Source organism: Armigeres subalbatus, chromosome 1 (assembly GCF_024139115.2).
Source record: "Armigeres subalbatus isolate Guangzhou_Male chromosome 1, GZ_Asu_2, whole genome shotgun sequence".
Lineage (NCBI taxonomy): Eukaryota > Metazoa > Arthropoda > Insecta > Diptera > Culicidae > Armigeres > Armigeres subalbatus.
Window position 1 is genome coordinate 149,608,326 of NC_085139.1, and position 24,576 is coordinate 149,632,901.

General features: G+C 40.1%; 1 protein-coding gene across 3 annotated transcripts in view; it reads left to right on the forward strand.

The window, feature by feature from the left end:
* Positions 1-20,240: 20,240 nt before the first annotated feature.
* LOC134205247 (cadherin-23) overlaps positions 20,241-24,576 on the forward strand; it is a 127,696-nt gene continuing 123,360 nt past the window's right edge. For 2 of the 3 annotated variants that reach the window (XM_062680330.1, XM_062680332.1), the window contains exon 1: positions 20,241-20,793. The gene's annotated coding sequence lies outside the window, so the exon portion shown is untranslated. Of the gene's footprint in view, positions 20,926-24,576 lie in introns of all 3 variants that reach the window. The other variant, XM_062680331.1, reaches the window with a different exon arrangement.

Sequence of the window (24,576 nt, forward strand, 5' to 3'; positions counted from 1 at the left end):
GCGAAATGGTTTATAAAACTGGTTTTGTCCGAAAATTCTAAACGAGTCGAATGACTGTATTGTAGCGTGGACTGATCGCGCGACAAAAATCAAGCAACATGTTTTGAAGCGCGACACCAGACGTAGCGTCCTGTCTGGTTGCGCCCTGTTGCGTCAAGTGAATTATCGCGCAGCGATTATAAAACCAATTGAAGGGGTTAGAAGCAGAGAGGTGTAAACCATCTCACCATTCGATGTTCTGAGCAAAGATACTAATGAAATGATGGGATATTGATTTCAATTATCTTACCGCACAGTAAGCATACCGTGACCTGCCCTAATTCCGCGCATGGCCTAATACCGTGATTTTCATCAAAAATCAGAACCTGGGTATCATGGACATCGTATTATTTGGTGAAATGTTCGAACATATTTTTTTTTATGAAAACCATGGTATTAGGCAATACGCGGAATTAGGGCAGGTCACGGTATGCTTACTGTGCGGTAAGATAACTGAAATCAATATCCCATCATTTCATTAGTATCTTTGCTCAGAACATCGAATGGTGAGATGGTTTACACCTCTCTGCTTCTAACCGATAATTCACTTGGCGCAACCAGACAGGACGCTACGTCTGGTGTCGCGCTTCAAAACGGTAGTACAATATCCGCCATGTATAAAAAAAATCACGGCACTTGTTTATAGTCACGTTACAATATCTCCCCCCTTTAGTTAGCCTTCTTGCAATAAATTAATTACAAATCTAAAATTAGTTCTAGTTTTTATAATTCAATATCAGTTCAATAAACGTATTCATCACATTTTTTTCTTTTCCGTCCGTGTAGATCGCCTTAGAATAGGGGGATGTTGTGAAACTGTTGAAACGAATTAGGTTGTAGTTCACGCAACGTAGGAAGTGGTGGCCTAGGGCTGGGTGTGAATCCCCTGAATTCATCTTCGCTCTCATCCATGTGAAAAAAATATCCTTTTTGCGCTTCATTTCTTGCTCGACTGATTATCCTGTTGTGGTAGCTGGAGCGGCACATTATGCCTGCGTCCAGGTTGATTTCGTATCTTAATCTGCCCCTTGTGGGCCGAGACCAGAGTTGAACCGATGGAGATCTGTAATATATTCGAAGATATTCTTTTAATAAAACTTGCCTCCGAATTAAAAATTAGAATATGGGTCTTGTTCATGGTTTTTTATGGTTTCAATTTTTTGTTTTAATGGCTCGGCTAGCTGTCGTCTGTAACTGTTCTTTGGGTTGACTACGTCGAGCACTGTTTTTGGTTTGTAATTAAAACACTCTCAGACGGATACTTTCCTGCTTCAGATAGACAAGTATTACGGTAGTTAAACAGTTATTAGTTAATCCTATCATGAATGTCCATGCTTCTTATGACCGCGTTAAATTTCATTAAAACATCCACTCTTACTAATCGTTCTACTAATCCATTGCTTTGGGATGGTAAGGTGGGCTTTGTCAAACATGGGTTTCTAGTATTTCTAGGCACCTAGGCGGCCGTTTTCCGTTACTACCACATCCGGTAGTCCAAATCTTGCAAAGAACGCTACAAACTCTTTGACAACTTTTTCTGCGTCCGTACCATACTTCATCCAAACTATTTATAACCATTTAGAAAAACTATTAACAATCAATAGAAAGATTCGTTCGAAATGAAAAAATCCCCATTCTGCTGAATGGTCTCAGAGTAGAAATCTATTCAGCAGTATCCCTGCGTGTAGTAGGGATTACAGATATTTTTATACATACTTCTAAACTTTTTACAAATGACTCAATGTCATTTTTAATACCGAACCAGTAAAAACTTCTTCTAGTTTGTTGTTTTATTTTCATGATCCTGATGTGATTTGCATGAAGTATTTGTATTTAAAATTTCTCGTTGTTAAGAGGTAGGCGCAATTACCCTATCATGAAAAAGCAACCATCAACCTCCTTCAATTCTTTATGATGTGAATAAATATTTTTAAAACAATGCTCAAATCATTTTTAGTTTCTTTATCTATTGAAGTGGCATCAAATCGTTATTCCTGAGATAAGTTTAAACAGCTTATGTATTGCAACTTTTAGGGACTTCGATTTTCAATGGAAAACTAGACCAAAAGTGCGCATTTGCCATCTTATGTGCTGGCCTTTATTCAATGTTGTAGTCGTATATTGCCAATTCCATTACAAAACGCTGTATTCTGCATATTGCATTTCTTTGCCTAGTACATACATATACCTAACAAAGGCTGATAGTCAGTAAAAATGGTGAAGTTTTTACCAAATAAAAATTTATAAAACTTTTTTACTGTTGAAACCATCGCTAACACTTCCAAATGCAAATTACTTTTCTGAGCTTGATTATGCGAAAAAATGTGGGATGTTCCTCGCCATCTATGACATGTGAAATTACTCCACCAATACCGTATGAAGAAGCGTCTGTACTAACTACGATGGCCTTTTTTGGATCGTTAAACGTTAAAATGTTTGTTTCTAGTAACTTTTCTGTACACTGCTCAAAAGCTTCGTCACAATTTGAACCCCAGTTAAACCTTACTTCTTTTCTTAGAAAGTGGTACAATGGACTCAATGTTATCGATAAATTTGGTAAAAGCTTCCCATAATAACTGACTAGTCCCATGAATGTTTTAATTCTGTTGAATTTTTTTTCTGTCTTTTGTGCTGCAACAATGGTTGATACCTTATCAGGATTGGGAAGAAGTCTGTTATGAAATGGCCCAAATATGGCAGATTAGTTACGAAAAACTTGCACTTTTTAATTAGATTAATCGTCACATACGCCTTTGATAGTTTATCCAGAACAAATATAAGTCTCTTGTACAAGTCCTCAAAGTTTTTTTTGTCCTGCAATAAGGACATCGTCGAGACAAACATAAACGTATTCAATGTCTTGTAAGACGGCTTCCATCACCTGTTAAAATATGGCTATAAAATATGAGGGAGTCGATAATATGTGAATTAATTGTATTAATAATGTATGCTGTCGCTAAATCTGGAGAGCAAAAAATTTTACATCCTGTCAATGACGAAAATAAGTCTTGGGCAGTTGGTAACGGATAGGTGTTGGTGTTGATAGGTTAACACTTTATTGGTTGATGCTTTACAATTGATGACCAGTCTGATGTCACCATCTTTTTTTGATGATAGCAACAACCGGAGATGCCGATAGACTGGTTTTAATGGGAGTAATTATTTAGTCCTTTCCAAGTTGATTCTAATGGTCTACAACTTTATCCTTGAGCCGAAAAGGTACATCATAAGGTTTTCGGAAATAGGGTGGTTCTCCCTTATTACTAGATCAGCTTCGAACACAACAATTGGAGATGAAAAATCACTATTGAAAATATCACGATAACGTTGTTTTATGACATTCATTATCTGAATTGTATCTTTGGCGTTCATTTAAAACAATTAGGCTAGGTGTACCAGTTCATATCGATAAAGCATATCCATATGACACGATAACACCTTTGATTTTCTCCAAAACAAACAAAGCATAATCGTAAAAATTGATTTTGCTTAATTTTTAACGTCTTTTGCACCAGTTGTAGCACTAGTGGTCCCAATTTGGCCAGTCCTATAAGAAAACCATGGATTTGCCAAATAAGGAACCATTAAGAATAGTGCCACAACTGGTGCATGCGTTCCTATTATGGATTAATCAATTTTGAGGATAATGACAAATTTTATTGTGGTTTTCACAGCTGTTCTAAGGAGCAGGAAGTAAAACCTTTCGCTTGATATATAAAGTCCACCCACATGCCTTTTACTTATTTTTTTTTAAATAGTTGTTCTTATGTATGGTGACAATTGGTACACCGACCCTACACAGAATTCTGTTTTACACGATCTTTTTTCTATCGTATTTTTGATCTTGAGACTGAGAAAAATCACATGGTAATTAATACGCGTTAAACACTTAAGATGAGTGCAAAATTGAGAAAAAGTAAATCGTGTAATAACAGAATTCTGTGTAATTCTAATTTAGCAGAAGTACCAATTAGACATATTGTTACAAAAGCTTTCCCATAAATTTCTAAATTTGATCCGTTGATCACAACCAGTTTCCTGTTCTTTAATCCAATGCCCCTGAATTTTGCTTGAAACTCTGTTTTACTAGTTACCGCCACAGTCGAACCATTGTCCATCTCCATTACACAAGTTTTTCCATCAATTTTTACTTCGAGCAGACAAGGTTTGACTTTGACTTTGGCCCGGCCTTGCTCGTCCTTCATATTTTCTGTCCACTGCCGATCACTTTTTGTTGCTGGATGCTCCATCTCTATCGGACTTAGGCAACCAGCTCATTCGACCAACTGGTTCAGGTAAAGCTTACTTTAGTATATGTTCGCCCGAAGCAAAGCATGATACTGCCCCTGCCCTGAATCGAGTAAACACGTTCCAGAACGACTCCTCACTACTCGAAACAACTATTTACGGTATATCTTCTGCTCCGGTTCGTCTGCCTCCGCTTTCCGACGAAGGATGTTTGACTCATCTGGACTCTCCATCTCTATCTCTGGATTCAGGACACCAGCCCAACCGACTGACTGGTCCAGGTAAAACTTACTTTAGTATGTGTCCGCAAAGCATGATACTGCACCCGCCCTCAATCGAGTTCATACACCTCGATGTAACTGTCTTCGGCACACTCTACTCATTTTTGTCTGGCTCCGCTCTCCGATGCCGATCGCCTTTTATTGCTGGATGCTCCATCTCTATTGGACTTAGGCAACCAGCTCAACTGACTGTCTTGTCCAGATCTTACTTCTGGATCCGTTTTTGACTCAACACCGGGTCGCACACTTGCCGCTAGTATTGAGGACCCCTCCAACGCAGTCGTCGAGCCAATGCTGCCAGCGTTCTTCAGTCGTCCTGATTGTCCAGTCGATTGAGAGCAATGCGGATCACGATTTTGTTGTTATTCCCACTGCTGTTTCATATAATTATCGGAAAGCTGATCATCGTGGAATTTCAGACGTACTTTTTTATTTGGATTGGGAGCGAGTTCTAGTTGACGTCAACGCTGCAGCACAAACGTTTTCACACGTGTTATCTTACGTAATCGACAGACATGTACCGAAGAAGATTGCTTGTGTTCCCTCTAGCGCACCGTGGATGATGAGGGAACTCAAATCCTTGAAGTCTACTAAACGGGCGGCTTTCAAAAGATTTAAAAGATCTCGTGCATTAACGTTGAAACAGCACTACGTCCAACTGAACCATGAATACAAGCGCTTGAGCAAATCCTGCTACCAACGATACCAGAGAGGGATCTAACGAAGGCTTAAAACTCACCCGAAATCCTTCTGGAATTTTGTGAATGAGCAGCGTAAGGAGTCCAGATTACCATTCTCCATGGTCTTTAACGGTATCACCGCTTCGTCACCACAAGAAATCTGCAACTTCTTCAGTTCCAAGGTTGCCAGTATGTTTTCGGACGTGGAATTTAATCTGCTGACCGTATATCACTTGCTGCAGAAAACGTCCCATTGTCTAATCGAGCGATTAGTAACATCACCTAACTGATGCGACAAATTCAGATGCCATTTCGCGATTAAAAACCTCGTTCAATTCAGGACCTGACGGAATTCCTTAATCGCTACTCAAGAAACACTCCGACAGTCTTCTCTCACCACACCAACTATCGAGGTATAACTTCGCTAAGTGCCGCATCAAAAGTTTTCGAGCTGGTGGCGTTTGATCCGATGGTTTCGTACTGTAAACAGAGCATTTGCTCGGATCAACATGGGTTTTACGCTGGGCGCTCGACGACGACTAATCTACTGTGCTTGACATCGTACATCACTGATAGTATGACTGAACGGACTTAAACTGACGTTGTTTACACCGATCTTTCTGCTGCATTCGATAAAGTTAATTATGCTATTACTATCGCCAAACAGGATAGGCTGGGTGTCAGCGGCAATCTTCTTGAGTGATTCCATTCCTACTTAGTTGACCGCCAACTTACAGTTGTCATAGGCTTTCTATGCGACGTCCGGCGTTCCTCAGGGTAGCCACTTAGGACCATTGATTTTCTTGCTGTATTCTAATGACGTACATTTTGCTGTTGTAACACCAAAGCTATCATTCGCTGATGACCTTAAAATGTACCTAAAGATTGGATCAATAGCGGACTGTCTGACTCTGCAAACACAATTAGATACTGTTGTTAACTGGTACAAGTTAAACTGTATGGTTATCAACCCGGAGAAATGGTCCGTCATTACATTTTCGCGAAAGAGGCAGCTGATTATCTACGATTATGCACTGCCAGGCACGAAGATCGAGCGTGTTCATCATGTAAAAGACTTGGGAGTTATTTTGGACGAGCAGTTAAGCTATGAACAGCATATTTCTTTCATCCTCGATAAGGCATCTAGAGCTCTTGGAGTCATTTTTAGAATTGCGAAAACTTTCACCGACATTCATTGCCTGAAATCGCTTTATTGTTCTCTAGTACGATCCACATTAGAGTAGTGCTCTGCAGTATGGAGTCCGTTTTATAATAACGGCGAGGACCACATCGAATAAATACAGCGGCGGTTTCTTTTCATTTTGCGCTCCGAAGGCTTCCTTGGAGAGACCCTCTTCGATTACCCAGCTACGACAGCCGCTGTCGCTTGATTGAGCTTGAAACCCTCAGAGTGCGAAAAAATGTTTCCAAAGCTTTGACCATCGGCGATGTTCTTCAAGGTAGAACTGATTGTGAGACCATTCTCCAACTCATCTGAACGGATACTGCGAAATAATATTTTGTTACGACCATTGTATCGTAGGACAAATTATGGACTGGGAAGCGCAATAATTGGCTTGCAACGAAATTTCAATCATGAGGCATCAGTTTTTGACTTTCATCTCTCACGTGAAATTTTGAAAAGAAGATTCGCTTCTGTTTTTAACACCCAGAACTTGTGATAGCTTTTTTGTTTTTTATTTTTGTTTTGTATTGTTCGCTTTAATCACTTGACTATGAGAGATTTGTTTGTGTTCTTGAATTACTTGTTAGCGTTTAAATTAAATATCATTGGGGCAGTAACAAGCCTGTTCATGTATACTATAATAAATAAATAAACACAATATATAGCTTGGACGATAATCATTATTTCTTGTGTTATAGGGGAAGAGGTACCAAAACGCCCCCGAGGCAAAACGCCTTTGGGGTATTCCCTTATATTTACCGTGTTTGAGATGGCCGTAACAAAACTAGATCTATTATTTGTTTAACAGTTGCATGGGGTAAAAATACCCATGAAAATACTAACAGCTAAGACGTTAGAGCAGCCTTTGCTTAGGTAGAGCTTATTGCCTCTCCTTCCCCTACCGATCAGTGTCCATAGATCTACTATATGGATACGATCTCTCCTATCCGCTCTAGAAAGTCTACCACCGAGGCGATTTTTAATTGAATTGACTTCCGAACTTGTTCCTGCTTCTGCAAAATAGAGGCTATTATTGTTCGCCATTTTAAAACCTTTAATTATTCGTTCCACCAATCGCAAATTCAAATCTTCCTGATTTAACAAACGCTTTTTTAATTTCCTATTGTACACACCGAAAACCAATTGATCTGGAATGGCGGAATCACGAAACGCGCCAAAATCACAGGATCCTGTCAAATGTTTAACTGCTAGCACGTAATTTTCGCCAGGCTCGGTTGGCCTTTGTCGTCGAAAGTTATATCGCAACATTATCTCGGAATCAATTTTATCTAAACGCTTCTTTAATTTCTTTGTTATCCCAGAAAACGATAAAGTTTTAGGATCTGTAACCGGGTACAAAAGCTTCAATTCTTTAAAAACCGCCAATCCTGCACAGCTTATAAATATCCTTTTTTCTCTTCTCCCGAAATATTATTTGATGATAGGAAATACTCTATTAACTCTACACTACAGTCTACATAGTTTGAAAATGGTGATATGTCCATGGTCCATATAAATTTTTGAAAATTCATTTGAGCGAATGTCCCTGCTGGGGGAGGGGGATATCAAAAACTGATCAAAACCTGTCCACGTGGTATATGGACAGCCCCATATCGTACGCGTTATCATTGCCGGGAAGATGCCAATTGGCTTACTCTTGGAAGATGTAGTTAAGTGTGTACCCAGCCAACACAAAATCGCATATGCTAGCGAATATGCAAATATATTATATTAATATAGTATATTTGGAATAAGTGTATGTACAAGGTGGAGGCGATATAGGCGCATTCCTCCATTTGACTCCGTGCATTTTGCGTATATGGCCTCCACTTTGTATACTTATTCGCTATGATATACGATCTTGTGTTTGCTGGGTAAGGTATAGAGGCACGATAGAAGTCAAATGGCAACGCTCATGGGACATCGCGGTCGAAGGCCGTTGGTCCCATAGACTAGTTCCGGATGTGTCATGTTTAATCAATAGGCAACATTGTTCAATTAATTTCTACCTTACAGAGGCCTCGTCTGAATATTTATTTATTTATCATCAGGCTAAGGCCGAAGTGGCATAAAAGTCTTTTCCATTCAGATCGGTCCATGGCTGCACGTCGCCAGCTACGTAGTCAGCGGAGGGTAAGCAAATCGTCCTCCACTTGATCGATCCACCCTGCACGCTGTGCACCTCGCCTTCTTGTGCCGTCGGATCGTTTTTGAGAACCATTTTCACCGGATTACTGTCCGCCATTCTGAATACGTGCCCGGCCCACCGCAGTCTTCCGATTTTTGCGGTGTGAACGATGAATGGTTCTCCCAACAGCTGATGCAACTCGTTTGGGTGTTGGACATAATGTGGAGTTCAATTCTCGGTCCGGTCTAGGATGTTTTCGGGTTGGAAACTTTCTCGACACCCTGTGCATAGTGTATCAATTGTACTTACCACACAAGATACATACTCATGCAATGGCGGGCATAGAAAAGCTTTCAATTAATAACTGAGGAAATGCTAATAGAATACTAAGTTGAAAAAGTAGGCCAAGTTCCAATTGGAATGTAGAGCCATCGAAGAAGAAGTAGAAATCAATGTGTTATCAATCTTTGAGTGTTATGTCTGTTTGGCCTCAATTGAAAGATTGAAATTTGATTTAATTTATAAATGTTTTGTTATGATTTCAAAAGAAACATAAGGCCCGATGCCCACATAGCGTCTTTTCAACGCAACCTGCACGCAGATATCAAATAACGCAAGTGTGCATCGGCGTGGTGATGCTGCGTTACCGCTTTTTCCCGATAAAAACCAGCGTATTTCTAATGCTGAGTGCACACAATATTGAAAATACGCTACGTGGGCATCGGTCCTAAGTATCCCTTGTGTCCAATCTACGAAGTATACCAGAACAATGCTATGATATGCTATACATGCATGCTATGCTATGCTATAATATAAAATTATTCTATTTTTGAAATTTTCATGCTCTTTGGCCACGTTTATTTAAGAGGCACTGATATTGAAAGAATTAAAACTTTAACGATGAATAAACTTTTTTTGCAAACAACTCAGTTTGTTTTCTTCGGGTCCCTTGATCTGGCACAACTCTTTGGTAGTCTGAATTCTTCGTTCAACTACTCCATGTGCATGAATTCAATACTTGTATATTGGTATGTTTCAATGCACAAACAAGACCGTCTAGCATACTTTCTACCAGTTGCTAATGCTCTGTCTGTGTCTTATCCTAGTCTGCATCATATTATATGCCGGATGGGGAAGCATATTGCATTCTGCTTATTGCCCACTGCATACAGTAGTGTATGATAGCTGCGCACGTGTTCTGTGGTGGCATGCAAGCAGCCATCAGAACATATGGGTGGACACGCTGGGATGGTTCTACCTACATATAGTCTCGATACCGGCATGCAGCATATCTAGTGGCAAAATTCAAATGTGCCTTACGCGTACTCCCTCGTTTAGTTTCCTTTGGCTTATTATACTGGAAAAGCAGCTGAAAAAAAACTTGTATAGTTCGCATGAGAAGCGTCGCGCTTGGGTCACACGGTTACGCATTGTTGCATTTTCAATGCTTTACACTTTTTCGGTTACTTTTTGTTCATATTTTAATTCAGAATATTGCTGATTGAAACAGTTACAAAACGTAGGCGAAATGGCTAGGGATCCGTAGTCAGTGTAATTTGAATTCGAGATCCATGTTAGTAGAGTTGTTCATTTTAGAAAAATATTTAGATCGACGTCGTTGTTGTGTCATCAGACTTGTTCTTTCCACGACAGAATGGTTTACAAAACGCGAGCTGCGCAAAATTTGCTAATTTGAAGCATAAAACGGGCAGAAGCCATGAACTGAATAACAAAACATGATATGGACATGATTGGTATAAGAAATAAAAGAAAAGGCAACAATATCAAACATTTGCAGCGAGAGATCATTTACTCCCAGTCGTTGGGGACAATGAAACATTTCGATTTATTTTCGATTCAACCTCTAAACTTGGGCTTAATCAAATTAACCATATAAAAAACAGACAGCAATGCTATTTGGACTTTTTATTAACTAACGTATATGAAGATTTCTGTGTGACTGAATCATTAAATCCATTGTGGAAAAATGAAGCGTTTCACACAGCAATCGAATATTCTTTAATCATTCACGCTCACCAAAGACCCAACGACTATGAGTACGAGGAAGTCTTCGAATACCATTCAGCAGACTATGAAAGAATTAAACTAAGATTAAATAGTATTAATTGGCAGTCAATTGTAAGGAATGAAGGAAACATCGATACTGCTGCATACACTTTTAACGAACCTTTACAGCAAATAATTAAACAAGAAATTCCACCTAAGAAAAAACGACGACAAAGAAATACAAAAAGTCCAATCTGGTATAACAGTCAAATAAAAAATTTGAGAAATCGCAAACAAAAAGCACATAAAACCTACAAAAAAGAAGAGAGTGATCGAAACTTAGCGAAATATTTGGAAATCTTCGACCAAACGAATCTAGCCATCAGTAATGCACTTGAAAAAAATTATTCAACAGCTGAGCTTGAAGTAAAGTCCTGTCCAAAGAACTTTTTCAATTACGTAAAAACAAAATTAAAATCAGACAATTTTCCATCTGTAATGCACCTCGACGAAAATGTTGGCGATAGCTCGGAAAAAAAACTGTAATTTATTTGCCAACTTTTCCAAGACATCTATACTACATTTTCGGAAGAAGATCGCGATTATTTTGCGTTTTATCCTGAATTTTTCAGAGATGTTGGTGTAAATTAAATTCAAGTCCAGGAAATTTTCGACGCTTTAATGAACTTGGATGCTTCGAAGGGATCTGGCCCTGACACGATTCCACCAGTATTTATTAAAAAATTAGCAAAAGAACTCACTACTCCTCTATATTGGCTTTTCAATAAGTCTCTGGAATCTGGAATCTTCCCAAAAATATGGAAAAGCTCTTTTCTAGTACCAATATTTAAATCTGGTCGAAAATCAGACGTACGTAATTATCGTGGCATAGCCCTTATCTCTTGCATTCCAAAACTTTTCTAGGCCATTGTCAACGAGAAACTATTTTTGCAAATCAAAAACAGAGTAACTGACACACAACACGGCTTTTTTAAAGGTCGCTCGACCTCAATAAATTTGCTTCAATTCGTAGACTTTTCATTGAATGCAATGGATAACGGCAACCATGTAGAAGCTCTATATACGGACTTTAGCAAGGCATTCGATCTCACTGATATACCGATGCTGCTTTTTAAACTACACAAAATTGGAATTGAACCACGACTCCTGAAATGGCTTGAATCATATCTAACTGACCGCCAACAAATTATCAAATTTAATGGACACAAATCAAAACCAATTCAAGTCACTTCGGGAGTCCCTCGAGGCTCTCATTTGGGCCCTCTTCTTTTTATCTTGTACGTAAACGACATTTCCTTCATTCTGAAAAACATTAAAGTGTTAATTTATGCCGATGATATGAAGCTCTTTATGGGAATAAGAAATGAAGTCGACATCAATGTATTCCGCAATGAAATAGACAAATTCTACATGTGGTGCAAGAAAAGCCTATTAGAACTGAATGTAAAGAAATGCAACTGAATATCATTTAGCAGAAAAAGAACAATACCAAACATTTCAATCGCATTAGAATGTGAAAAAATGTGAAAGAGTGGCGTGAAATAGCAATGGTTTCCTTCGTAAATGATATCGTTTCGCAATGTGTTGATTCACCTGAAATCTTATCAAAATTAAACTTTTATATTCCTTCAAGGCAACTTCGTAATCGTACCTTATTTATAACAAACTATCATCGAACAAAATATGCCAAATTTAGACCTTTGAATCGAATAATGGACATTTACAATCAACACTGCGAAGCTATCGACTTTTCAATTTCTCGGCAGAATCTTAAAACATATTTTAATAGAATTCGAAATCGCAACACATAAGACAAAAGATATAACATTTTTTTTATCTGTACTATTTAATCTTTAGATAATTTTTATTATAAATATATGTTAAATATATCACAACTTATGTATATTAGCATTAAGAAATGAAAAATTATGTATATTTATATGTACTAGTTGACGGTTGACGAAACTAATAAATAAATAAATATCAAGATGTGCTATGGTTAGAAACAAACTAATAGCTTCAGATATCGATCACTTCTTACAAATAACATAACATTTGCTATCTTATTACGGTTCGTTATTATTTAGACAGTTTTGTTTGCTCGGGAATCATAAGGCCGTAATCTGAAAATGTGACGTATGCACTACATTACAACCTACAAGTTTTCCATTTTCTGTTAAAGAGCTCGATGAGTACTACTCGTTAACATCATATTTGGAAATAACGTACGTCACATTTGCAGACTACGGTGAAAATTATGTGATCTATTTCATTTTGCATTTTCATGCAAATCATCTGGTAGAAAAACTAACACAGAAGATCTAAAATTTTTCGTTCCACTGGAAAGTTGCGGTCTGTTCGTAAAAAAAAACTCTAATTAATCCACCTAGCGGTGATGATGCCATTCAGGAGCGTTAAAAAGGGTTTAGAAGCATATAAGAAAAATTTAAGATAATACCATCTTATTTTTAACATTTTATTTTTTCAATAACAGTCAATAATTTGACGCCACAATACACGGTTTGAGGCCGTATCTCTCCATTCTCGAATGCGCCCGATGTTCGCGAAGTCGTTTTGTATTTGTTCAGCCCCTCTCGTTCGCTGCGCTCCACACTGTCTCGTACCTGCCGGATCGGAAGCGAACGCCATTTTTGCAGGGTTACTGTCCGGCATTCTTGCAACATGCCCTGCCTATCGTACCCTTCCGGCTTTAGCTACCTTCTGGATCCCGGGTTCGCCGTAGAGCTGGGCGAGCTCGTATAAGATGCAACATAAGATGCTAAAGTGTCTCCAGCTTGTCGCCTTTCTTGAAAATGTGGCATTTAACCCCTTCCTTCCACTCCTCCGGTAGCTGTTCAGTTTCCCAGATTCTGACTATATCTTCCGGGCCCATCTTGATGGGACCCGTAATGCTGGGTAGACACCTTTACGTGGTGTGTTACGGGGTAAGATCTACCACGGTTACATTGCCAGCTACAGGCAAATCCTGACCCAACGAATACCTTCCTCATCATCCAACTCCGTGGTACTTATGAGGGTGTCGCTAAGTCGGTGGCTTCTCGTTAAGTAAGTACTCCATCAACACTTCCTTCCTCTCCCTAGTTACGGTGAAGATGGGCGTGGCCAGGAGTAGTAATCCTCATGCTTTTGTTATTTTTGTTTAAGATTGGAATCAAGGATCACTCCCATTCTTGATTTCTGATAGCGTTCTAGATAAGGATCTCAAAAGTAAAACATGAGTATCACTAGTGTCCAATCTACGAATTACACCGTAACAATGCTAATGCTAATGCTAATGCTAATGCTCTTCCGGGCCCATCTTGATGAGCTCAACTCCGATACCATCCCTACCAGCTGCTTTATTGGTCTTTAGCTGTTGGATGGCATCCTTAACTTCCCTTAAGGCGGGGCCTGGTTGGCTTCCATCTTCCGCTTAACTGACGTAGTCATCTTCTCCACTGCCTTTACTCTCAGCGCCATTTAAATGTTCCACACGTTCGTCCGACAAGATGCTCCCATCTTTATCCCTGAACATTTCGGCTCGCGGCACGAAGCCTTTGCGGGATGCGTTGACTTTCTGATAGAACTTGCGTGTTTCTTGAGAACGGCACAGCTGTTCCTTCTCCTCGCACTCCGTTTCTTCCAGGCGGAGTTTCTTCTCCTGAAAAAAGGCGGGAATGCTGTCTCCGTTTGCGTCTATAACATTCCACGTTCTGCCGGGTACCTTGCTGCAGCGTGACCGTCCTGCACTTTTCGTCGAACCAATCGTTTCGTCGACTGTGTCCCACATACCAGACGTTGATTTCCGCTGCGTCGTTAATGGCTGCCTAAACTGTATTCCAGCAGTCCTCAAGAGGGGCCCCATCGAGCTCACCCTCTTCCGGCAACATTGCCTCGAGATCCTGCCCGTATGCAGTGGTGACGTCAGGTTACTCAGTCGCTTTAGGTCTTACCGCGGCGGTCTTCGTTACCGAACATTCTTGATGACGGATAGTTTTGGGCGTATTTTAACCATCACCAGATAGTGGTCGATGTTAACGCCACGATATGTCGAACGTGGTCGATTTGTGATTCGGTCTGCAGTGATGATATCCAAGTCGGATACGGAAGGTTGTGTTGGAAGTACATAGGTGCTGCGAACGGTCATATTCTTGGAGGCGGCGAAATCAATTAGTCTTAGGTTGTTTCGTTCGTCACCCGGTGGGCGCTGAACTTCCCAATGGTCGGTCTAACCAGAACGTTCAAATATCCTATAATGATTTTTATGTCGTGGCTTGGGCAGCTATCATACTAACGTTCCAACTGCGCGTAGAAAGCGTCGTTATCATTATCAGTGCTTACGGAGTGCGGGCTATGGACGTTGATTATGCTGAAGTTGAAGAACCGGCTTTTGATCCTCAACCTGAACATTCTCTCATTGATCGGCCACCACCCGATCACAAACCTTTGCATATCGCCCATCACTATAAAAGCTGTTCCCATTTCGTGTGTGTTGCTGCAGCTTTGGTAGATGGTATGATGTCCTCTAAACGTTCGCACCATTTATCCCTTCCAACAAACCTCCTGCAGTGCTACGATGCCGAATCCACGGTTCTTGAGCAGATTGGCGAGTATGCGTGTGCTTCCGATGAAGTCTTGCAGAGACTTGCAGTTCCACGAACCGAGTTTCCAATAGCTAGTCCCTAGTCCCTTTTTCGTCGCAGTGGTCTTCGCCGATTGTTTCGGCCCGTACTCTCTTGTTGATTTTCATTGCGTAAGTTTTTTTAAAGGCTGACTTGCAGTGCCTGACACCGAACCCCCTAAATTTTCGGAGGACTATTTCTCCTTAATTCCGGTGGACCATGGTGCCGCCCCTAACATGGAGAACAGAAGCTCAGTAAGATTTGCACCTCCGGAGAGGAGCAAACCCCTTCTTCCCATACGACTATAGTTCCCACCGGGGTTATCTTCCCTAAGGTTGACCGTATCCCGGGCAGCGCCACGTGGAGGCAGGGATAAAAGCAGCTGGGTAAGAGGCTACACGGTAATTCTGATCCATGCATTTTATGAATATTGTTTACACATTTTCCAGAATACAAGATAAACGTCAAAAATTCATAGATTTAAGATAAAATTGAAAAATATTTTTTACACATTGCTGATAATGTCAAACAAAAAACCTTGAGAAATTCAAGTGGCAATAAGCAAAAGTCGCCATCTTTGAAAAAAAAAAGATTCATTCGAAAGGTCGCTTTTTTGTGTTTTTGCCGAGTTTTCGCAGGATTTTAAATAGAGGAATTATTTAATAACAATGTCAAAACTATCAGGTATGTAATACAAGTTTTTCTGTTATTAATTTATATTCTTTATTGTCTCTCTCTCCCAGTGGCTGGCTACCGTTCTCGCGTTTCTGGTTACGCTACTAATCCGGATGAACTGAAAGATAAACCTCTGGAGTAAATCAATGATTTTCGAATCCGCTCTGCTCGGGCCATTGTCCATGCTTTTACTGGTGTTAAGAATGGTTAGAATTAGCTAAACTTAATAAAAATGGTAAAAAAAGGGGCAAAATGATATTGTAAACGAGTAACGCCAATGAGTATTAAATTCTATGTATTTACTTATTTGACTTCCTGATCATTTATGCCACCATCACTAATTGTTCTGTTAATGTGTTTTATTTGAATTTTTCTTCTGTATGATTCTTATAAATCCGATAAATTCTTATTTTTTGTTGTATGTATGCAATTTTAATTTTATATGGAGGGTAAAACTTATGCATTTATTCGGAAAATGGGAATCAAAAATACACATTTCTTTTATTTTGTGCAGTTGACTAAAAAGTATGCATACGCGAAGCACACATAAGAGTGTAAACACAATTTACACCTTTTGTGGGTAGTCCCATTTTCCTGAAAAAAGCATACTTTGTATAACTACTTTGAGTAGTTTCAGATTACTGTGTAAGGATCGCGAGATGGGGTCTATTTTATTCCTTCAAGTACGCGAGGTACCAATGGTACTTGGTACGTTTTACCCTTTGCCGTGCCATTTGATTATATTATATACTAGCAAACCCGACAAACTTTGTTCACCTAAGATATTTTTTTTAAACTAATTTTATTTGCTAATTATCTAATACATGAATTCATCTCTTAGACTAGGTGTTCCGTGTTTCCTTAACACTATCATCCTTATTTGCTATGTTACAGTTTTAGTTATTATTAATACATTTCAATTGCCTCTGGCAGTTAGAATTTTTCCTCTGGTTTAATTGAACCATGTAGGAATTACAATGTTTTCAACTTAAACTAAACTTAACCTATTTTATACTAAGGGTACACGGAGTTAATTATTAATTTTTTTGTCTAAAATTGGAAATTATTTTATTGGACATTTGTTGCAATGTCCCAATATTAAAAATTCTATGAAGTTCATTGGTACTATACCACGGAGGCAACTTATATTGGCACAGCATACAACATGGATATAGACACTTAATATATTTGTTTCATTTAGCTTGAAGGCCTTCAATGTGATTTTAAAAAGTAAATTTTTGATCTAGCAGAAGTCCTAAATATTTAGCTTCGCTAGACCAATTAATTGGAACCCCATTCAAAGTGACTATATATCTGCTAGAATGTTTCAAATAAGAAGTTCTCTGCTCATGTGGAAAAATTATAAGCTGAGTTTTGGAAGCATTCGGGGACATTTTACATTTTTGCAAGTAAGTGGAGAAAATATCCAAACTTTTTTGCAATCTACTACAAATGACACGAAGGCTTCGCCCTTTGGCTGAAAGGCCCGTGTCATCTGCAAACAAAGATTTTGACACCCTGGTGGTAAATCAGGTAAGTCAGAAGTAAAATGTTATACAATATGGGCCCCAGTATGCTGCCTTGGGGGACACCAGTCTTACAGGTAATCTATCAGATTTAGAATTCTGATAGTTTACTTGCAGTGAGCGATCTGATAAATAATTTTGGATCAGTTCAATAATGTACAGAGGAAAAGTAAAATTCATTAATTTTACAATCAAACCTTCATGTCAAACACTGTCAAATGCTTTCTCTATATAAAGAAGAGCAACTCCAGTCGAATATCCTTCAGATTTGTTGAACCGAATTAAGTTCGTAACTCTTAATAACTGATGAGTGGTTGAATGCCCATGGCGAAAACCAAATTGCTTATCAGCAAAAATAGAATTGTCATTAATATGAACCATCATTCTATTTAAAATAATCTTTTCAAACAGTTTCAAACAAACTAGAAGCCTCAGCTGGATTTTTGTCCGGCTTTAAAATTTGAACAACTTTGGCGGTTTTCCATTTATCTGGGAAGTATGCCAATTGAAAACATATGTTGAATAAATTAACCAAAAAGGATAAAAAGCTCTCAGGAAGTTTTTTTGATAAGTATGTAGAAAATACCATCATCACCCGGGGCTTTCATATTTTTAAATTTTTTAGTAATAGATCTCACTTCATCCAAATTAGTTCCCAACGAAGGGTCAAAAACATTATCTTGGTTGAGAATGTCTTCGAAGCTCCGTGTAACCTGATCCTCAATTGGACTAGTGAGACCTAGACTAAAATGATGGGCACTCTCGAACTGCTGAGCAAGTTTTTGAGCCTTTTCGCCATTTGTTAATAAAATATTATTTCCCTCTTTAAGCGCTGGAATTGGCTTTGAGGTTTAAGAATTTTCGTTAATTTTGAAAAGGGTTTCGAACTAGGATCTAACTTCGAGACATTATTCTCAAAGTTGGTATTTCTCAGAATGGCGAAACGTTTTGCCTTTCTCGTACACTAAGTGTACGTAAAGGCTATAATATTGCTTCAAAAATAAAATTTTGATAGGAGGCCCGGAGGGCCGATTTTTATATACCGATCGACTCAGCTCGACGAATTGAGGTGATGTCTGTATGTGTGTATGTATGTCTGTGTGTGTGTGTGTGTATGTGTGTATGTGTACAAATTTTGTAGACACACTTTTTGGAACTTAGCATTATCCGATTTACTCGCAACAAGTTGCATTCGACGGGGAATGCGGTCCCATTGTTTGCTATTGAAAATTGGCTCGATCGGACATTGCATTTCGGAATTATTGAAAAATTATTGTTTTTTCTCAAGGGTCCCCCCTTGGAAAAAAAATCAAAACCGAGAAAAAAATTTTTTTCCGAAAATTGTGGCAATACATTTTAACTAATGCAAAAACATGCAAAATGATCGAAAAAATGTGATCTATTCTCCTAAAGAGCTTTTTTGACCTTTTTAATGTGATTCTTTCAATATATTTTATAATGCACGAGAAAGGCATCATCACTGCTAGGTGGATTAATCTGGTTTTTTAATTTCATTTTGCAAATGTCGCCAAATAACTTTCAACGCGGGATTGCGAGTTCTTTGGTATTGCCTTCGCCTCACATTTTTAAGACGGATCAGTAGCTGAAGATCGTCGTCAATAATAATGGAGTTGAATTTAATTTCACATTTAGGAATTGCAATGCCTCTATTAATACCAATTAAATTTGTCAAAGATACTAGAGCGTTATCAATATCACTTTTGGTATCGAAAGGGATATCAAGTTCGTTATTCTACGCTGGGGCATGGGTATAAACCTCATTTTGAGAAGAGAAATTTTGTATATTGGTCTTTCATTTGTATGGGAGCCCCCTTTCCAAAAGGGAAAGGGGTCTCGAACCATTTTAAGAACTTTCCCCGGCCGCGAAAACTTCTTTTTCAATCCAATCGGTTCAGTAGTTTCCGAGTCTATAAGGTTCAGACAGACAGAAATTCATTTTTATGTGCATAGATATGGTAAGGGGAAAAGGATTGTCTATACAATACGAGCAATTCTGTGTAACTCAAAAACCCCAGGACCGATTTCAACCAAATTGGGTGCACATAGCTAGGTGGGTCATTGGTGGAAAGGGGATAGTTAGGGGTGAAAAGGTTGGTTTTTAGAAAACGAACAATTTAGTGTAACTCCCAACACCCAGGATCAATTCCAACCAGATTTGAATAGTGCAAAGTACAGTTAGGGCCTTCACTAGTCTCGCGGAAAGATTCGCGGCTGCAAAACAAGACCATGCTGGTTTCGATTCCCGGTCCATCCAGGACATAAGAGTATCATCGTGTTAGCCTCATGATATACGAAAGCAAAAATAGTAACGTACAAACTTGGCAGTTAATGACTGCTGAATGAACATTAAGCTGCGAGGTAGCAATGGCCCAGTAGGTGATGGATGGTAATAAGAAGAAACAATCTCCTTTTCTAGACTTCTTTTCAACAATGTTGTAGAATGCTGTAATCTTGTGTTACTGACTAAAATATTATTGCATTCTTACTACTGCCACCAAGGGGAACTCCAAACTAATTTAGTGTTCATACATACATATCTCCCACACAATGTAAAAAAAGCGCACTAGTGCAGATTCAGGATAATTTTGTGGTGCGCTGTGGTGTTAAATGCTGTCGAGGATTAGTCGTTCAACACCAGCTGCCCTATCATTTTTTGATCATTCCTATACTACCGTTTCTTGTGCATAGAAGCTCCAAGCCGTCATGGACACTTCAACGGTAACCCCTATACAACCATTTCTAAATGGAATATGCACGGGGGCCCCAAGGCACAGATAGTTCGCGCCATGCTTTTAGTCGAGTACATTCTCCGGACGTGGTTAAACGTGCTTTCGGTTGGTGCGCGCGCGCAAAAACTTCACGCTTACTTGAGTGCAGAGCCCGGCGAACTGAAACAACAACAGCCGGCAGTGCTAAAGCGCTGGCTGAAAGAATTCTCTCCGAGGGAGTGCAACAGCACAGGCACAGTTTAATTTGGAGTAAAAGTTACCTTCGCCCTCGCCATGGTTCAGTGAGAAAAACCGTCACCTAAGGTTACATGCATATTATGTGTGCACAAGACCGGCATCCGTATTGTTGTTTCTATGAGTGTGAAAAAAAACCCTTTGAAATGGGAAGTGATTTTAATTTGAAATGTTTGACGGCTTGCTGCCGTTTATGGGGAAGTTGAGCTTTTTTGTTTTATGTATACGACCGTATGCTGTTATGATAGCAGATTCTGCGCTCGCGAGTGACTCACCAAATTGAGCAACAACATGCGCGAATTTCAAACTACTTGTGTTTGTGTCTAGATACCTTGGAAATTGTGACTATCGGATTACTGTTGTGCTACGCTGTTTTTAGTTGACATGCAGTTGAAGGTAATTAAAACAAGAGAAATGCCTAATCGTTTCAGATGCCCATGCTGTGATTAGTCTGCAATGCAAATACTTTAATTGTTTTAACATGGAAAGAAGACAGGAATTTGAACATAATTGTGTGTCATTTACGCTGTGAGTATTGCATTCTGAAGCCCCTTTTTGCTAACAGAAATCAACGACATACTTTAATAGATTTCAACTTGTGTGGTAATGTTTCCGAAATATTTTTGGAAAAGGAGCATTTCATTTGAAACCTTCCGTTTTTCACATATTCTCACTTTTTTCGTGCATTTGCTTACTTCTTCTTCTTATTAGCATTACATCCCCCACTGGGATATTAACGGCTCGTAGCTTGGTGTTCATTAAGCACTTCCACAGTTTGCAACTGCGAGGATTCTCAGTCAAGTTACCATTTTTTGCATTTGTATATTATGAGGTTAACACAATTATGCCCAGGGAAGTCGAAAATTTTTCAAACCCTAAAATTTCTAAGACCTGATGAGGCGAACCAAGCCATCTTCAGCATGGTCTTGCTTTGTAGCGGCGCATTTTACCGTACAGCTAAGGAAGGCCTCAATTCGATTACTTACCGTGTTTGAAAAGCTTGCAGTAGAGTCATTGAAATTTAAAATTCCGTGCGCCCTGGATTGAAGGTTTAGATTGATCAGAAGGTATAGGCTGCTGTGGCCTGAAGTACATGACCGTGTCAGATTATTCTTTGGGCGTATCTCGAGGGCCGCATAGAAAAAAAAACTCGAAATTTATGACTCATATTGACTTCACGATTAAATCAAACATTTAATGGGCAAAGCCACATGGAATAGAGAACCGACGAACCTTCTCCGAGCTGGCTGTTGCGATTTGGTACACAGCTCTAAATCGACTATTTCACCGATTAGTTTTGGACCGAAGCATCAACGTTAGTTCATCGTTATTTCATTGCATCAAAAAAACTGAATTGATCCACCTATAGGTGCATTATGTGTCTTTTGTTTCCATGAAATATCAAAATCATACTTTTTGTCCATGTCATAGGTAAAACAGCCAAGAGCTGTAATTGTTTATTCCTTGTAGTGCCTTAGTTTGACAGCCTTCTGCAACGCTGTTCAATTATTTTATCGAACGCACCAGTTTTGTCTACTTCAAATTCAATTTCTTCATTTAGATCAAATATATGTCTTTTTCATTTGTTTAGTTTACATCTAAACAGATAACACTGAAATAAACAATTTGAGGTCAAAATACACGGTTCGAGGCCGCATCTCTCCATCGCGCTCGCCAAGTCGTTTTGTACCTGGTCTGCCCACCTCGCTCGCTGTGCTCCACGCCGTCTCCACGCGAACTCCATCTTTGCAGGGTTGCCGTCCGGCATTCTTGCAATATGCTCTGTCCATCGTACACTTCCGGCTTAAGCTACCTTCTGGATACTGGGTTCGACGTAGAGCTAAACGAGCTCGTGGTTCATTATTCACCGCCACACACCGTCTTCTTGCACACCGCCAAAGATGGCCCCAAGTACCCGTATCTCGAATACTCCGAGTGCTTGCAAGTCCTCGAGCATTATTCATATTTCATGTCCGTAGAGGACAACCGGTCTTATTAGCGTCTTGTACATGACACATTTGGTGCGATGGTGAATCTTTTTGATTCTTGTACTCAAGGATCATCCTTGCTTGTACTTTGTCTTCGATGCATTCAGAACCAGACCAACTTTTGTTGCTTCACGTTCCAGACGGGTGTATAGTTCTTCCACCTGTTGCCACCTGCAAATGTTCGGCCGACAATGTCCATGTCATCCGCGTAACAAATAAATTGACTGGATCTGTTGAAAATCGTACTCCGGCTTTACCACCCGTCTCTCCGCATGACACCTTCTAGCGGAATGTTGAACAACAGGCACGAAAGTCCATCACCTTGTCTTAGTCCCCGGATCAATTCGAATGAACTGGAGTGTTCAGCCGAAATCTTCACACAGTTTTGCACACCATCCACTGTTCTCGTACATAATTTTCTATAGCTCTACGCGGTCTACACTGTCGTATGCCCTCTTGAAATCAATGAACAGATGATGAGTTGAGACCTGGTATTCACGGCATTTTTGAATGATTTGCCGTACAGTAAAGATCTGGTCCGTTGACGGGCGGCCGTCAACGAAGCCGGCTTGAGAACTTCCCACGAACTCATTCACTAATTGTGACAGACGTCGGAAGATGATATGGGATATCACTTTGTAGGCGGCATTTAGGATGGTGATCGCTCCAAAGTTCTACCACTCCAGCTTGTCGCCTTTCTTATAAGAATATATAGATGGGGATCTATATATAGATGGGGCATACAACCCCTTCCTTCCACTCCTCCGGTAGCTGTTCAGTTTCCCAGATTCTGACTATCAGTTTGTGCAGGCAAGTGGCCAGCTTTTCCGGGCCTATCAAGATGAGCTCAGCTCCTTACCAGCTGCTTTATTGGTCTTTAGCTGCTGGATGGCATCCTTAACTTCCCTCAAGGTGGAGGCTGATTGGCTTTCATCGTCCGCTGAACTGACGTAGTCATCTCCTCCACTGCCTTGACTTTCACTGCCTGTTCTCTCAGCGCCATTCGAATGTTCTTCGTAGTGCTGCTTCCACCGCATCCTTATCCCTGCGCATTTTGGCTCGCGGCACGAAACCTTTGCGGGATGCGTTGAGCTTCTGATAGAACTTGCGTGTTTCTTGAGAACCGCACAGCTGTTCCATCTCCTCGTACTTCGCTTCTTCCAGGCGGCGTTTCTTCTCCTGAAAAAGGCGAGTCTGCTGTCTCCTTTTCCGTCTATAACGTTCCACGTTCTGCCGGGTACCTTGCTGCAGCGCGACCGCCCGCGCTGTGTCCTTCTCCTCCAGAATCTGTCTGCTGTGTCGTTAATGGCTGCTTTAACTGTATTCCAGTAGTCCTCAAGAGGGGCCCCATCGAGCTCACCCTCTTCCGGCAACGCTGCCTCAAGATGCTGCGCGTATACAGTGGTGACATCAGGTTGCTTTACTCGCTCTAGGTCGTACCGCGGCGGTCGTCAGTACCGAACATTGTAGATGACGGATAGTTTTGGGCGCAGTTTAACCATCACGACGTGGTCGATTTGTGATTCTTTATGCAGTGGTGATCTCCAGGTATACCGATACGGAAGGCTGTGTTGGAAGTAGGTGCTGAGAATGGCCATATTCTTGGAGGCGGCGAAATCAATTAGTCGAAGGCAATTTTCGTTTGTCAGCCAGTGAGCGCTAAACTTTCCAATAGTCAGTCTAAACTCCTCCTCTTGGCCATCCTGAGCGTTAAAATCTCCTATGATGATTTTGACGTCGTGGCTTGGGTAGCTGTCGTACTCACGTTCCAGCTGCGCGTAGAATGCGTCCTTATCATCATCAGTGCTTCCGGAGTGTGGGCTATGGACGTTGATTTTTCTGAAGTTGAAGAACCGGCTTTTGATGCCTAACCTACACATTCTCTCGTTGATCGGTCACTACCCGATCACGCACCTTTGCATATCGCCCATCGCTATGAAAGCTGTTCCCTGCTCGTGCGTGTTGCCGCAGCTCTGGTAGATGATTATGATTACCTCTAAACGTTCGCACTATTGATCTTTTCCAACAAACCTCCTGAAGCGCTACGATGCCGAATCCACGGTCTTTGAGCACATCGCCGAGTCTGCGTGTGCTCCCGATGAAGTTGAGAGATTTGCAGTTCCACGAACCGAGTTTCCAATCGCTAGTCCTTTTTCGTCGCAATGGTCTTCGCCGATGGTTCCTGTCCGTA